This window comes from Sphaeramia orbicularis, chromosome 3, assembly GCF_902148855.1.
Source record: "Sphaeramia orbicularis chromosome 3, fSphaOr1.1, whole genome shotgun sequence".
NCBI lineage: Eukaryota > Metazoa > Chordata > Actinopteri > Kurtiformes > Apogonidae > Sphaeramia > Sphaeramia orbicularis.
In genome coordinates, this window is record NC_043959.1 from 34,858,634 (window position 1) to 34,875,472 (window position 16,839).

Genomic DNA, 16,839 nt, shown 5'->3' on the forward strand with positions numbered 1-16,839 from the left:
AGCAAACTAATTTCCTGTTGTTTCTGAGGTTGGCCGCATCTGTGAAATGATAAGCTGTGTTTTTCATTCTACAAAAATGAATCATGTCACTCTATCATAGTCTCAACAAACTTTCATTCCCATGTTAATGTTAGATTATATGGAGGCTCTTTGTATTGTGTTGTGCATATGTTTACATCTAAGACCGGTCGTGCTCTGATCAGCCGCAATTAACCCCAGACTAATTACTATTGGATTGTTAATTTACGATAGAAGGAACGATAATGGGTTCTTTCATGTGCTGCTAATGACTGGTAAAGATCAGGTCCACTGTTTAGTCCGTGTCTCTTACAAAACCTGGAAAAAGTGTAGTGCTGTGAAAAATGTCTGTAACAAGGTGGAAACAGGTGCTGGAGGGAAGTAAAAAAAAAAAAAAAAAAAGATGGAAAAGAAAGGAAGAACGAGCATCAGTGTCTCCCTGTAGCTATGAAATGTCAAATGTACTGGCTGATGTGTGATGGTGAGTTAAGGAAGTAAAACATGGCATCATCCAGTGTACAGCCCATTTGAGAACCGGGAGATCTTTACCTTTGGGGGTTTTCTGGCAACTTTAGGAGTGTAAAAAGTGACACAGTCCACAGGTGGAGTGGGTAGTACACGACAACAGACCAGGGTTTGATTTTTAGATTTTGACGAAGCATTTTCAGTTTCCAGTCGCAGTTTCAAATAGGGTTAGGTTGGGGTTAAAACAAAACAGAATCCTTGACCCCTGTCTGTCAAATGTCGAAATAATTCCAGATTGTTTATCCATTTAAAATAGGGGGAAACCTTTAGGGCATGAATGTTCTTTAACAAAAAAAAATGTTTCTTCTCATTTAAACTGGATTTGACATCTACTCTACACAGCTGCAGAAGCTTCACTACATAATAAACACAATCAAAACTAATAGATGTGGATAAGAAATTACACAAATATTGTCTGTTCAAAGATATCTGAATACATTTTAGATATGGTAATTTCCTGTCTGCCCAAATCCATCGATAATCTGACGCAATCTAAGTGAGTTGGTTCAGTTTGTGACAGAAGCGCACAGCTGATGTGACAAGGTTTACTCTGAGGCATGTTTTTGTGACTTTCACTTATGTCACTAATGTATTCATGTATTTCATGCCTTGTGGTGTAGCAAAAAAAGACCAAAAAAAAAAAAGAGACAGAAAAGAGAAAACTGCTTCATCGTATGCATATACAGAGTGGGGAAGCAAAATTTACAATGAACATTTAGTTGTTTTTTCTCAGCAGGCACTACGTCAATTGTTTTGAAACCAAACACATATTGATGTCATAATCATACCTAACACTATTATCCATACCTTTTCAGAAACTTTTGCCCATATGAGTAATCAGGAAAGCAAACGTCAAAGAGTGTGTGATTTGCTGAATGCACTCGTCACACCAAAGGAGATTTCAAAAATAGTTGGAGTGTCCATAAAGACTGTTTATAATGTAAAGAAGAGAATGACTATGAGCAAAACTATTACGAGAAAGTCTGGAAGATACTATTAAAGAAGAATGGGAGAAGTTGTCACCCGAATATTTGAGGAACACTTGCGCAAGTTTCAGGAAGCGTGTGAAGGTAGTTATTGAGAAAGAAGGAGGACACATAGAATAAAAACATTTTCTGTTATGTAAATTTTCTTGTGGCAAATAAATTCTCATGACTTTCAATAAACTAACTGGTCATACACTGTCTTTCAATCCCTGCCTCAAAATATTGTAAATTTTGCTTCCCCACCCTGTATATATAGTGGGTTAATATTAGCAGTATGTTCACATGCATTATTTACATTTAGCTTTATGAGCAGTTCAGGGTTGGCCTAGCTTTTCATTTCTTCTCATACAGTATTAATGCCAATAGGATTTAAATACAATTGCATTAGAATCGAATGAGAGAACAAAGATGGTGCCTCAATTACAAACCACAGCTTTAAAACAATATTAAGCACTTAATATTAAACCAAAGCTGCAGAACATGTGTCTGTGGAAGAATCCAAACACTTAATTTTAAGCCCTGATTAATGGAGAAAAGAGAAATATAGAAAAGCATTTAAAAGCACTTTCTCTGATTTTCTGTCTCTGAATTAAAATATCAGCCATATTCTTATTTCATTTTATACAGAAGTCTAATCACTATCACTGTCTTAAAAAAAATAAATAATTTGACTCATTACATTTATTATAATATTACCATATGTGTTCAGTGCTTATAAGATAGTTTCCCGTGGGTCGTGTTTGTGGATTAAATGCGCAAAGTGTCGAGTCAACTCCGTGGAAATCAAGGCTTGAACAGCGGGTGAAAGTGTCCCACCTTTTATCCGCTGCCTCTGACGTCAGAGGGCGCGGCCATTTTGTGAAAATGATCAAGAAGATGCAACGATACCGGAAGTTAAGAGACTGAATTAAAAAATAAAAGTCGTCACATAATAAAATTACGAAAATAAATCAAAACGCCTTTTATTTTCTATTTTATAATAATAATAATAATAATAATAATAATAATAATAATAATAATAATAATAATAATAATAAGGCAAGGCCAGTTTATTTGTATAGCACATTTCAGCAGCAAGGCAATCCAAGGTGCTTCACACAGGACATTGAAATACAACGACAGGGAAAAAGAAACACATTTAAAACATTATAAAAGAAACATGTAAAAGTTGATTAAAACAGCAAGTAAGAAAACAAGACATAAAATTAAAAAAATAAAATAAAATAAAAACATACACATATTAAAGTAAGAGTTGCAGTGCAGAGTTTCGAAAGAGAATATAAAATTTAAAAATTCAAAAGCCTTTTAGTCAAAGGCAGTAGTGAACAGGTGAGTCTGTAACCTTGACTTAAAAGAACTCAGACTCTCAGCAGACCTGATATTTTCTGGTAGTTTGTTCCAGATATACAGAGCATAGAAACTGAACGCTGATTCTCCATGTTTAGTTAATAATAATAATAATAATAATAATAATAATAATAATAATAATAATAATAAAAAGAAGAAGATGAAGAAGATGAATGTAGTCAAATGAACTTATTCTGTATGAAGATTGATGTCTAATGTTGGACTGAACAAGTATATAAATGCGAAAGACAGCAGTTTTAATGTCCAGTGATTGTATGGTAATATTCAGTGACACTGAGCAGAGAGGTCAAATTAAAGAAGTCATTTTTATTTTTATACTGCCATAAAATTTGTATGCTTGAGTTGGAATAAAAAAAAAAAAAAAAAAAAAAAAAAAAGAAATAATTTTTAAAAAATGAACTGAAGAAATTAACCTGTTAAGCCCTGGGCCATTTGTTTCTAGTAGGAATCATTTCAATGTAACACAAAACAAAGGTTTAGCTGATAGCAGAAGATCCATTCATTTAAATCAAGTTATGATCAGAAAACAGCAAAGGTAAGACAAAACGGATAATCATCTCTTCATAATGCAACCCTTTTTTTTGTGCTCTTCTTTGTCTCCTTCAGTGAGTTTTAGAGGTAGAGAAATAATGCTTGTACTGTTGAATCTGCTTAGTGCTGCTAAGTTTGTCTCATTTGTCTGTTGTTTTATTAGATTATTTATAACATACACTGGTCTCAGACTGTTAGCTTGTTTGATATATATTTGCCCATTTAAGTGTTTGTTGTCAGAGTTGTATTGTGTTTTCTAACAATTGGTTTTATTGATGTTGTAGCTGAAGTCTTTCTGGTTACATGGACGTATAGAGTCAAGGTTGTTCAGGGGTCACATGCAGCCCAATTTGATCTCCCATGGGACAGAATGGTGAAGCAATAGCATAAAAACCTATAAATAACGACAATTGCACATTTCCTCTTTGTTTTAGTGTAAAAATTGCAAAAGAAAAGTTACATATTGAAAATGTTTAGATTTACAAAGTATTCTTTCACAAAAAATGCAAATAAACTATGAACAACCTGAAATTAAAAAAAAGTAAATTTAATAAATAAAGTAATAGTAATAAAGGTAATTTTCTGCCTTTGTTGACTGACTGTGATCTGTGAGTGTAATGCACATGTGTAAATGATAAACTGAGGAATAATATTGTTCTCAAGAAATTTCAAGTTCATGGTTGTTGAGGTTGTTCACTTTTTTTTTTGTAAAAAGATAATTTGTAATATAAACATATTCATAATGTAATTTTACATTTTTGCGAAACATTTGGAGTTATCAGTATTTCTAGGTTATTATGCTATTATCTGAGTTATGAAATAATATTTGTAATTAATAGGATCAAATTGTCCTGTATGTGGCCCCTGTGCTAAACTGAGATTGACACCCCTGGTCTAAAGTCTTCCATAAATGTTTAGATCTGGTTACTGTGTAGGATATATAAGCACATGATTAATGAACTGGGTCATCCCAAAAGAGGCCAGACTCTCATCAGGGTTTTGCCTCCATTTGTCTCACAGTAAATGTTCCTGCCAAATAGTTTTATCTCGTTAAAGTCGTACAGGAAGTGCATGTTGTGTGAATCCACCTGGCTTCACTCTGTGTTCAGAGGAGGGCGGTGTGTGTTCACCGGGGACAGTCCTGTTGAACGGAGCCGTTGAACGGACAGACATTTTCACCCTGAACCGAAACAAACACAGCAAAATCAAAACAAGAGGAAGAAGAAGAGACAGAGGAGAGGAAACTTACAGAGGTAGGTTTGTGTCTAATTTCTCCCTGAATTCTATCTAATAAACAACAAACACATCGTCTTAAAGTAGTTCAAACCAGACTTTAAATATAAAAAAAACGTGGCTTGAAGTTGTTTTAGTTGAAGCATTTTATCATAAGGTTTAATTTCAGCTGCAAAATTAACTGCTTTTAATGTTTTTACAACATATCAGACCCCGAATGAGGTCGGAATTAAAATGGGAACGCTTGTTAGAGATAATCGTATTGCTTTAGTATGTGCAGTGTCAGGTTAAATGTTGTGCGCACTGATGCCAGACCAGTGTAGGAGCTTCCGTCTTAAATATATTACAGGATTAAAGTAGTTGTTTGTTATACAGATTAAATTAAAGCCTCATGTAGGTGCTTTAAAGTAGTTTGCTGTATTTTTAAGGGCTTTGTTTTGAGTGCGTTCAAGTGTGGTGCGTCGAGAAGCAGTGTTCAGCACCACGGACAGCTCCGGAGCGCTTTGCCCTAATGAGATGCTGAAAAACCTCCTCAGGACACTTTAACATCAGGACAAATAGTTCCAGATACACAAACATACATGAGTTAATCCACATAGGAGGTTGTAGTCTCCACTTTTTTTCCATACTAAAAGCCTTCTCATTTGTTAAAGCCTTAATTATGGCAGAAGAACATGATTGTGGTGCTAGAGATGTGGTCTGACCTATACTTGTACAACCTGCCTCTGGTTTCCTGTCCTGTTTCCTGAGTGACCACAGAGCTTATTGTTGGGTACAAAGGTGTGTGACTTTGTGATGGAAGGCTCTCCAAATCAAGGCCAATTAGCTGAAGTGTTTGGCAAGGACAAGGAGAATCTAACCAGAGCTTTGTTACTACGTATTCACATAGAGGATACAGGAAGAAGTAGCTGGTAGAGTTCACCTGATATTTTACTTTTCAGATCTTGACACAAGGAAATAAAGTGTTTTTTTCCCCTTGTGTGAACCTTACCTTAGGATATGGAAGTTTTTATATGAAGAGTAGTTAGATAGTTGGATAAAAACACATTATATAGGCTGCTGTTGCCTATAATGTTGGAATAGCTTTGCTTTCAGACATGTTCCTTTTTTATTCCAGTTTATACCAAGGTGGAATTATAACATTCTGAGTTCTACTGCCACTTTATTTATCAAGAATAAATCACATCGGCACAATCATTTCCCGAGAAAAGGTAAAATATTTAATTACAGCCCTATGGGTAACAGTGTATCTTAGAAAATCAATTAAAGTCAATATCAGAGAAGAAAAGGACTTGTTTGCTTCCTGTGCTCCCTCTGTAGGTGTTTTAATGTCAGCAAGGACAAAGAGCTCAGGCGGACTCTTAAGCAGGTCAACACGTGTGTGTTGCCTTTGTTTGGCACCCTGGTGTTGTTTGTAACCATGAGCAAACACATAGATCTTCCAATGAAGGCAAGAAATTACCAAGAAACCAATAAACAAAAACAGCTACAGCACATTACAGCTCAATATACTGGACAACACAGTATTATACTACACTACAGTACTTTTATTCAGTGCAGCAGACAATGATATTACTTGAGTAAGTGGGCCCCTTGGAAAAGATGTTATAGAGAGTTTGCTGACAACCAACCTGAGGAAATATTTGTTTAGCTGGCCCTGTTATAAAGGAAAAAAACGGAAGCAATTCTGAATTCTGAACTGATTATACCACTTTATCTTAATTATGTTGAGATAAAATGTGTATAATAAGTCTTGGTTGGTTGTTTTCCTGGCTTTAGTGTGATCTTTTACTGCTGTTGCTTTGGATTATACCAGCTGATATGTTAGAATGAACATGCTCCTCGGTTTCCTGTTTGGAAAATGGTTCCTTTTATGACTATCCAAGCCCCCTTTCCCTTCTCCCTCCGTTCCCCCACCACCCAATCCTCACCACTTCATGAAAAGGTGAGAAATTGCCACCAGCCTCCAGTCCAGTCCTGATGCATCTCTTCATGTCCCTTATCACTTTCAAATCGCACATTTTAATTTATTATTCATCTTATTCGTCTTTTTTTTCACCACTCTACTTGTTGAATATCAATGTAATCTGTCACACAAAATGCCAGATGGTAGAAAAAAGGGAACGTACTGTGATCTTCGTCTTTTTCAGTGCATGTTGCTCACTTCTTAGGCTCCTGCATAACAATGAGAAGGAAGAGCACATTTACACTCTGCTCTTGGCAACTGTGGGATTTCTAAGCACAGATTTGTTTTTGACATGAGCTCCTAAAACCTGTTCATGCTTGGATTGTATCTTGTTTCTCTTAAAAATAGTCATCTTTGGCTTATTTTGTCTTTCCTACAAGAATGATATGGTTTCAGCGTTGCAGGATATTGTGGTCTGACACAGTTAAAGTGTATTTAGATTCATGTGAGCCATTTATACATTGAAGACTAAACAACAGTTATACAAAAGTGTAATATGTAACATTTCTGTGTTAAAATATCTAGAAAAGACTAGGCTCATGATACACAGTTTATTAACATAAGAGTCTGTATAATAATCACATTTCAGTGGTATCGTGCCCATTATGGGGAAAAATCTGCTGTTTTTTAACACAACAGTAAAATCTAACTTTCTAGCATTGCTATCTTACAGCACAGCACACACAGAGTAACAGAGATTTTATTTGCATATTTCAATACCAATTTATCTTACTATAATGTGTGACCAGTGGCCATGCTAATGTATACAGTTGTAATCAGGATTTTCTCTACAGGATTTAGATGCTGTGATTGTTTTCTTTTGTTGTTAAAATAATTAAAACTATGTTTTTATTATTGCAACCAACAGCAAAATAAATCTGCAAAATGATGAAATGAATGCAAAATTCCAATGTGGTGAATAATAGATGACTCCACACTTTTAAAAAACCTTATTTTGAGGTTTGTCTATTTGGGCTGATATTGTAACTTTTCTCACTAGAGCAGTAAAGAAATCTCAGCAGATTTTTTTTTCTGTTTTTTTACTGTTGATGCTGTGCAAAAAGTGGTGCATCTGAGATTCTAATAGTAGAGACTTGTGTGTGTGTTTATGTGAAGTTTGTGTTGTGCTGGGAGCTGGTCATTCGTTGATAGTAGTGGACTTCACTTCAGTGTCTATTGGTTGTACGCTGTTACTGCTGTAGAGGAGCAGAAGAGTAGCAGTGAAGCAGTCAGGAGTGATTCTAGGGGTTTCTACATAGAAATCAGTGTCCAGCCTGTTATCATGAATTCAAGATTCAAGATTCTTTATTGTCATTGAACAGTAGTGGCTTTTCCATTGGACATCTGTGCAAAACTTTACTGATATTTACTAAATGTCGAAAAAACAGAAGTGTGTAATGTTGGTTTTTCCATTAAATAACAAATGCAACTTTGAATTTATTTATTATCGTGAGATGACAGGAGAAGTCATTCCATAAACATGGCAACGAACATAAATATCATGTTGATTTAGAGATATATTAATTATTATTATCTATTACCCCTCTATCCTGTACTAAATTAAAAAATATTTGGTTTCCTGGTGTGTCCACACATACCACGCCATGTTTCTTTTAAAACTCTTTTTCTTCACTTGTAACATCTGTCAACATAGTTTTTTTTTTTTTTAATTCACATGACTATTGTTGCAGAAAAAGGTCTTTCCGTTGCAGTTTTGCATGATATACCAATTTTGCTACCCCCAAAAAACCACCTCTTGCCAGCATAAAAACTGTCAATCGAAAAACAAGAGTTTGGGTGAAATTGACGTTTTTCCATTAGGTAAATTTTTATGCCCAAGTTATATTCATGCAATTTTAGGGTCAATGGAAAAGAGACTATTGGTATAATGAAGGAAATTGCAATCCACAGGATCTATAGTGATGAACATTTAAAAAATAAAGAAAATAGAAAACAGCGCAACAACACACAGCAAAGTGCAGATAATAATAATTAAAAAATCAACATAAAAGAGGAGGAAATATGAACGTAAACAGATTATTGCATGTTATATGTGGTATTACAATTTGGATAGTGAATGTATAATTGAGATAGGCAGGGGGAGGTGCTCTTTTTATATCATATATTATACAAACATTATGATCCTCTCACACATTAGAGTAAAATATTAATGCTGTGTAAATTACTTCACATATGTTGCAGATTGCTCTTAGTTGTGGCCGTTCCTATAGAATGAAATATGAATATAAATCACTAAACGTAATGTGAAAAGAACATGAAAATATGATTGCTCCCTGAGTCACAGCAGATGGATCAGATGTTCACCACTGCTGGCGGTGAACACAGCAACACATTATCAAAGTCCCAAACCCAGCAGCAGAATTTATAAACTGTGATGCAGAGTGACTCAATATCCTCCTGAACCCTGAAGATGAAAAACATAGTTTCTCACCCCGACTAAGATATTCTTCACTTTTCACACATATACACCTGTGTTTTCCCATCCTGCTGCTCACTTGACAAACTCACATCATATCAGATGCTTGAAATAATGATCAGCTCTCATCTCATTGATCAGTGTGTCATGGCGGATCTGCAGTAATCTGATTCCTTTGGTCGCCAGACACTGGATGCTTATCAGCCCCCACTTTTACCCTTAAGACCAGGTTAGAGGTCAGAGTAGGAGTTGAAGCGATATTGCGTGTAACACTGCTCATGTTTTTACTTTGTGTCACATGTATCTCCATACGTTTCATCTTCCCTCCTGTAAATGAACAGCATATACATGGCATGGTGATGGCAGACTTCTATTTGAATGTGTGTTTGCAGGATGAGAGGGGAGGAAGGAAGTGAGGGGGAGGCGTGTGCATGTGTGCACTCCAGGTTTTGTGTGTTAGCGAGAGCCTGTGAATGCCACAGAAAGAAAAGGGAAAGCATGAGGGAGAGAGAGTAAAAGAGGGCGAGAGTGGTCCGTGTGTTATGTAAGTGTTGTGAAGCATATCTGTGTGTGTGTGTGTGTGTATTCTGTAGGCCTACAGATTAATCCAGTGGGTTTTATCCTCAGTGAATGGGACAGTGGGGCTTTGCGGTGATTATCCCTGCAGGCCTCAGATGATTGCTTTGAATCTCCTGCATGTCCCACACTGGCATGTTCCCGTCCCTGCCCGTTTGTCTCCAAGCACAAAACTGTTTGTATGCCTCATTTATTGTGTACATGTTGGTATCCAGTTACTATTATTTGATTTATGAAGACGTCTATTTGCAGATGATAGATCATTTTACAAAGGAGTTACTGTAATCTCCGCCTCTCATCCAGGTCCAAATAGTTCCGTGAGCAGTTTTCAGTGTTATATTCATGCATATTTTATTTGTTTATACTTCTGCACATGTCCGTTTTCCATTCAGGAGTTGGGTTTGGCATCCTGTACGTCCGTTTCTGTGGTTAATCTGCCTGTCTCACTCCCAGCCCGGCTGCCGTAGCTTTCCGTCTGTCCGTCCTGCCTTTGGATGGATTATATAATGAGGAAATGTCAGAATTGCAATCTGCTCCATCATCCCTGCTCAGCTGGAACACGAGACAAAAATGGCTGAGTACTGGGAACCATTTGTTTTGGGTCTTGTAATCCCCCGTCACAGTGAAGGTGTTAAAATTGGGGTTGGGCATCATGACTGGTACACATTTATACATGCAGCCAGGTGGTTGTGTTGTGAACTTCAACCTCTTTAGTCCGTCATTTAGAATGAGGCATACACGCATCTACGTACGTCTACGGTTAGTGATTCAGAAGAAATGCAGAGGTTTGGCGGCTGTTCATATAACGAAGTAGCAGATAAATGACCAGGGCTGATCAGTAATAGTAGTCTCCTGATGTAGGAACCTTTCTTCCAGATTTCCGCAGTTATTTTCCGCAGCAGATTTCTCTGTGTGTGTCCCTCCTGTCTCTCCATAGGGAATGTTTTAATTCGGTGAGGCCATATTGTCACGGCAGGCGTTGCTGTGGGCGGAAACCCAGCTCTGTTTGAGCTTTGCTACTGTGTTCCATTCACGCTCCAAAACTACACTGAACCTGTATGATTGAAGCTCAATTATGAGGCTGGGAAGAAGCTTTTTGATGCATCATTGAATGCTGGAACAGTTGAATCTGAATATTACAGAGCTATGTGAATACACATTTCAGATAAAAGCCTATTTTGCCTTGATGTTGTTCAATGACGACCACTGAACTAACTGTAATTTTTTTTTTTCTTAGTCGGGTACCAGTTCTCTCCTGTGAAGAGAAGCTGCTTTACATATGGTTGTTTCTTTTAATGTTCATACAGCACATAGCAAATAATTAGACTTGAAAGACCAGCCAGCAAGTTGTGTATGTGTGTGTGTGTTCTTATATAGTATATAAGCAGCCAGGCGTAAAGCAGTGGGTGTACTGTCTGAATGGTTTAGCCCTCGGGCTCCCATCATGCTCTGTGGGCAGGGTCACATCTTAGTATATTTATTTACTGCTTTTAGGTCAGAGTGGATGTATAGTGCTGAGTTTACCTGTGTCAATGTCTGCAGAAAATGGAAAGAAACAAAAATATCTTAGCTTATAATGGAATAATCTGACTGAGTTTTTGCAACAGATGAATAATTAGTGCATGTTGTTTTTTTCCAGTACTGATTAATTACTTCTGCACATTGCAAAATAAAACACAACCTGCAGCTTCGGTACTGTAAAGGTCAGTGGCACAGCATTTATTTTATTCATATCACACTAGTGTTTTTCTGTATTTGCCCTAAAAGTGAGATGAATAAGGGTTTGAATTGGTTGTAAAAACTAATAACCCATATGTCAAATATGATCTGAAACTAAAGAAAAAGTGCAACATAATTGTCTATGACTATCCTGATCACCTATCTGTTTATATCTGTAAATTATACTGTCTTTCATCAATATACATGTATTTGTTTATATTAGTGGTTTTTGTATTTTGAGGTTCAGGTTGGGTTGGTATGGAGGTTACCATTGTTTCTGGGGTGGGGGCGGTATACTTTGTGTGTCACAAAATCTTGTATCATAAAATATGAATTTCTTTCGTTTTTGTATTGCGCTTTTGTAGATGCACAATGAAAATAAATAAAAAATTGATCCAAAAAAAAAAAAAAGATCTGAAACTTTCCTCTAATGTCCTGACCAGATTTATTATAAGTCAGATAAGCTCACTGAATGGGCGATACATAAAACAGCAACATCTCCTCCATCCTAAAATGATCCTATCAGGGAGATGTAGCAGGACAAACAAAGAAACACAAGCTACAGGAAGTGAAACACTGCAGAAATCCTTCACTGCTGCGTGGATGATATAATATGAAAGTCATCTAAGAGTGGATGATACTCGAAGTGTCAGCAAGTACGTCAGCCTCCTGAGTGTGTTTGACAGGTTTGGTTCTATATGTCTCTGGGCTTGTATCTGACCTGCATCAGCTGAAAAGGCATCAGTACAGGCCTCTGCTATTTATATATGACATGTAATAATAATGTGTTTCATTTGTATAGTGCACCTCACAAAGGCTCAAACACATTCTACATCAGGGAACAGAATGAAATATGAGTGTGTGTATGCATGTGTTAAAGGTTTAAGCCTCCCTGACGCAGTGTAAGTGATTTTCCCAGATCCGCAAGGTTACACAACTATATGTGACCTGTGTGTGTGTGTGTGTGTGTGTGTGTGTGTGTGTGTGTGTGTGAGAGAGAGGGATCTATCAAATTGCAATAAGAGCGGAAAGAAGCAAGACCAGAGAAGTGAAAGTGTTAGAAACAGTAGCTCATAGCCTTTAATACATGTAAACCGTACATGCTTCATACTATCATGTACTGAATTTGACCTGCACCTGTAAACACACACAGACACACACAGCTTTTGCATTAATGATGTTGACCTCGCTTTGTTCTGTGAATAATGAAACAGGATTCTGCTTTGATGTGGTGACATGTTAGACCCTCCCACTTGCCACCCACACACCTCACACTCATATGTGCGCACATGCACACACACCTTTGTGTGCCTTGCTGCTGTCGCTGTTGTCCTTGACCCATTTCTCCTTGTGTGGTGTTATTTTCACTGTATAGAAAAACATTAACCTTCATAAAACACGTAATATCTCCAGATGGACCTGCTGTACAAACCCTGTGGTAACATACAGTGTATAAGGATGTAAAATCGTCTCAGAGTGTTATATGTTAGGACTGATAAAGGAGTGTTAATAAGGTTTTTTTTTAATGATCCAGTGGGAACAAGCAAAGAGGAAGGTAATGAATGTTTTTCTAGAAGTATTCAATCACCTCTCTTACCTGAAACTCCACTAATGGAAGAAATGTACAATAATGAGAGCAAAGCTTGTTAGTCTTTTCAGTCCTCAGCCACTACATCATAGACATTTTCTCACAGGAACAGAGAAACAAACACAAAGAAAGGAGAATGACACAAATAGGGATGCTAATTTTCAGCCGTACTGTGCCCATAGTCTCATTTGCCAATGCATCTCGGGCTAATCCTCAAAAACAAATACAGGGAAAAGGAAAAAGTGCACCAGCTCCCCTACAAAAATCCCACGGATTGAGGTTAGAGCTTTTAAAACCATGAGAAACATACAAGTGAGCAACTGACAAGCTGACCTGGTTTCCCTGACTGTGAGATCCAGTGGAGCCAAAGTGTCCTACCGTCCTCTTCCCTTCATAAACATTGTTTATCTCCTCGGAACATGGGGCTTGATTGATAGCAGTCATTTTCATCTGGTGCTGAGACCGTTTATCACGACATTCTGTCTGCTCAAGTGGAGCGTGCTAAACAAGTGCTACTTCATCTTTTTTAATCCCGAATTACTCCAGTATGTAGTGCAAGTTGAAGTCGTCATCCTTCCATTTATCTTCCATCCAGACAGTAGTTGACTTTCCATGAACTGGGAGATTTCAATGCCTTTTTAACTGTATGTTTATGTCTGAATATCAAGTCAGTTGTGATTTTAACACTACTCAGACATACAGACATATTCCATTGATACACTTTTAATTTTTCTCCACTGGTATTTCTTGTTTTTGTCCGTTTGTAGTGGACTCTTATAAAACAGAACAGGCTCTCCCTCTTTGACTCGGGGTTTTTCACTGTGGAAGTATTTGTGCACTTGTGACAGGATTTCTTTTTGTTGCCTGAAATAGCTTGTCTTTGGATTCTTCCACCAGTGGGGCTGCGTAGTCGTTGTGCTAATCATGTCAGTCTATGACAGTGCTAATCCACCACCCCCCACTGGAGCTCTGAGCCCAAACTGAACGCTGCATCCGACGCCACTGTCCTTACACTGACACACTCCAACACACCATGAAACAAACTTATCCAGTTTAACTGATTCCCACTAAACTACACAAGATTCCTGCCTGCTATGTCATGTCATGTCCTGACTGTTTTTAGGTCTCCACCTTCCTTCAGTAGCTTTTAGGATCAGTGGTGCTGTATTAATATGCTAATTAATAATTCAGTTGTGCCCTTTTAATGGCCACATCAGCCAATGGATGAAATGCTGCTACAAGTCAGTAACAGTGTTCGCAGTTGCATTTGTTGTTTAATTGTTCTTTCATGCTAAATTCTAACACATTAGAACCATAACTGATCTACTCTAATGTATTTGTCTGTTCCCTTTTGTGTTAGGTGTCAAGACTTATGTAGGCTGCAGTATGTGTCAATGAGTCTGTATATTATCTGGATTAATTAATGTGTTGATGTCTATAAAGTGTCAAAAATGGTGGAAAATGTTTACTATTGTCTCCTAAAGCCCAAGATGTCATCCTCAAATACCTTCAACAAGCCAAAGATATTCAGTTTACACCACAGACGACCAAAGAAACCAGGACATATTAAAATTTAAGAAATTCTACTGTTAAATGTCTGACTTTTTTTTTTTTAGAAGAAGAGTTCTCAAAATGTCTTACTTAATTATCAAAATAGTCAACAACTGACTTATTAATCAAAAAAACCTATTTCTGATCTACTCAGGTCACACTTTTTGTTTATATTGTGTCACTTTCTGTTTGACAAAGGCAGAAATAAATGTTATGTAAAGTTTCTGTAGATCAATGCATGAATGTACATGAGCTCAGAGAGCACTGAACGGCTGAACGGTTGAAGAGAAACAAAGAAAGCAAGAGCAAAGAAGGTGAAGTTAGAGAAGAGAGAGCGTCGGAGAGGAGAAAAAACCGAGGAGAGTAAATCCTCTTTCCCTGTGGACTTTAATCTCTCCACAGCCCAGGCCTTACAGCAGCCGTCAGTCAAGACGGGTGACAGCCAGCAGGCCATAGGTGGGGGGTGTGGACGGCTGGAACTGTGTTATGTCGGCTTCACTGTAAAGAGTGTGTGGTGTTGTCTGTCGAAGAAACATGTTAAAGAGGCTTTCACTGTAACAGGGATGGATGGATGGATGGATGGATGGATGGAGAGGCAGACAGAATACACACTGAATAGATCTTATTTTTAGAGCGAAGTAAAATACTGAAAAATATTGAGAGCAGAAAATTTCCAAATTAGATTTTCTTTTGATTCCTCAGTCTTCCAGCAGCACCACAGCCCTCCCATTGACTGGCATTTAGTTCATCATCCCCAGAGGAATGCAGTAGCTCTGACATTTTAAATTTACATTTCTAATTTTACACCAATACAAGACTGATGTGTTCATTTGTGCAAATGTTTTCACAGCAAATAGTGGTATGTTAATGCATTTCACTGAGATTATCTCATCTTTTTGCATTTTTACCTCCGCCAAGGAAGGGTGGAGGGTATGTTTTCATTGGGGTTTGTCTGTTTGTTTGTCTGTCTGTTAGCAAGATAACTCAAAAAGTTATGGACAGATTTGGATGAAATTTTCAGGAAATGTTGATACTGGCACTAGTAACAAATGATTACATTTTGGTGGTGATGGGGGACTGATCTGCCTTGGCAGAGGTCTGCGCTGTCCGAGTGCATTTCTAGTTTTTGTAGTTATTTGAGATTGTGTACATTATTATTCTCATATATTTTACCTCAGAATGACATAGCCCTACATGTTTTGTAGCAGTTTGGCTTATTTCTGAGTTTTGTTCTGTTATGGTTAAATCAGTAAAGAGCTGAAAGTCGTCCATCTAAGGCAAATTCCTAACACCTTTTGTAATGACAGAGCGTCTAAATGAAAATATTTGATATATATATGACCAAATTAACATGGCTACTGTGCACTCTTATGCATGCTATTTAGAGCTACTGCTTAAGTATAGTTTCATAGAACAGCTAACATGACTGGATTTAGCTTTAAAACTTTTTTATTTTTTCCTATGCAGTAGTTAAAATAGCTAAAGTAGCCATAAATAAACAGGACAGAATAAAGTGAGCACTTTATGTGTACAAAACTACTGAGAGAATGTATTGGCTTAGTATTTATTTATGAGATAATTTCAGCATCATAGATTAAAACTACTGACCACTGCACATCCAGAACATTTAACTGATTTGCAGCTTCTCAGTTGATGTGCTACAAAAAAAAATAAAAATAAAAAAAAATCTCAATTTGGAAATCTGAGACAGGTTGAAAGTAAGTGACAACAGCAATGGAAGAAACCAGGACAGGCTGTGTGTCTATGTGTGGGTTAACAGGACGTTTAGTGAGAGTCAGGAGATGAACAATCAGCGAGAGATCAATAACCCAGCAGAAAGTGACACAGGCTGGGAGCAGCAGGAAAAGCATGCAAATGTTATTGACTGAGTGAGACAGTGCCATTCATCCTGCTGTTAAAGGTTGCTTAATGCACTGAGACATATCTCATTTCACCTTTTTTTAATGGGGCACAACACATTTATACTGTTGCCATTGACAACACAACTAGAGCCACGCTGTCAACAAGTAGGCATGGAGTGAGCACACTGCCTTGGAGATAATCATTCTTTGGTCCTTTTTTTTTTTTTTTTTTTTTTTTTTTTTAGAAAATGAAGCATGAAAATGACATGTTTCATCAAATTATCTAATCCTGTTTTCATGCAGTAAGATGTATGTAATCGTCATTTTTGGATGATAAACGATGAACCTCCTTAAGGATTTTCTGTTTTAATATATACAGCTTGTTTGAAGCCTTCTGAATTGGATTGGATTGGTGTGTTTCCTGTTATTTAACACCTCTTGTGTATAGGTCACCTGTAAACGTGAGGTGAGGCTTATTT

The 16,839-nt window shown here is 37.1% G+C and overlaps 1 protein-coding gene across 2 annotated transcripts in view; it reads left to right on the forward strand.

Annotated features, from left to right (window-relative positions):
• The first annotated feature begins 4,540 nt into the window (after nucleotides 1-4,540).
• The window catches only part of LOC115411198 (synaptosomal-associated protein 25-A-like), a 46,255-nt gene continuing 33,956 nt past the window's right edge, over nucleotides 4,541-16,839 (forward strand). The window contains exon 1 of one of the 2 annotated variants that reach the window (XM_030123197.1): nucleotides 4,541-4,681. The gene's annotated coding sequence lies outside the window, so the exon portion shown is untranslated. The remainder of the gene's footprint in view (nucleotides 4,682-16,839) is intronic. The other variant, XM_030123188.1, reaches the window with a different exon arrangement.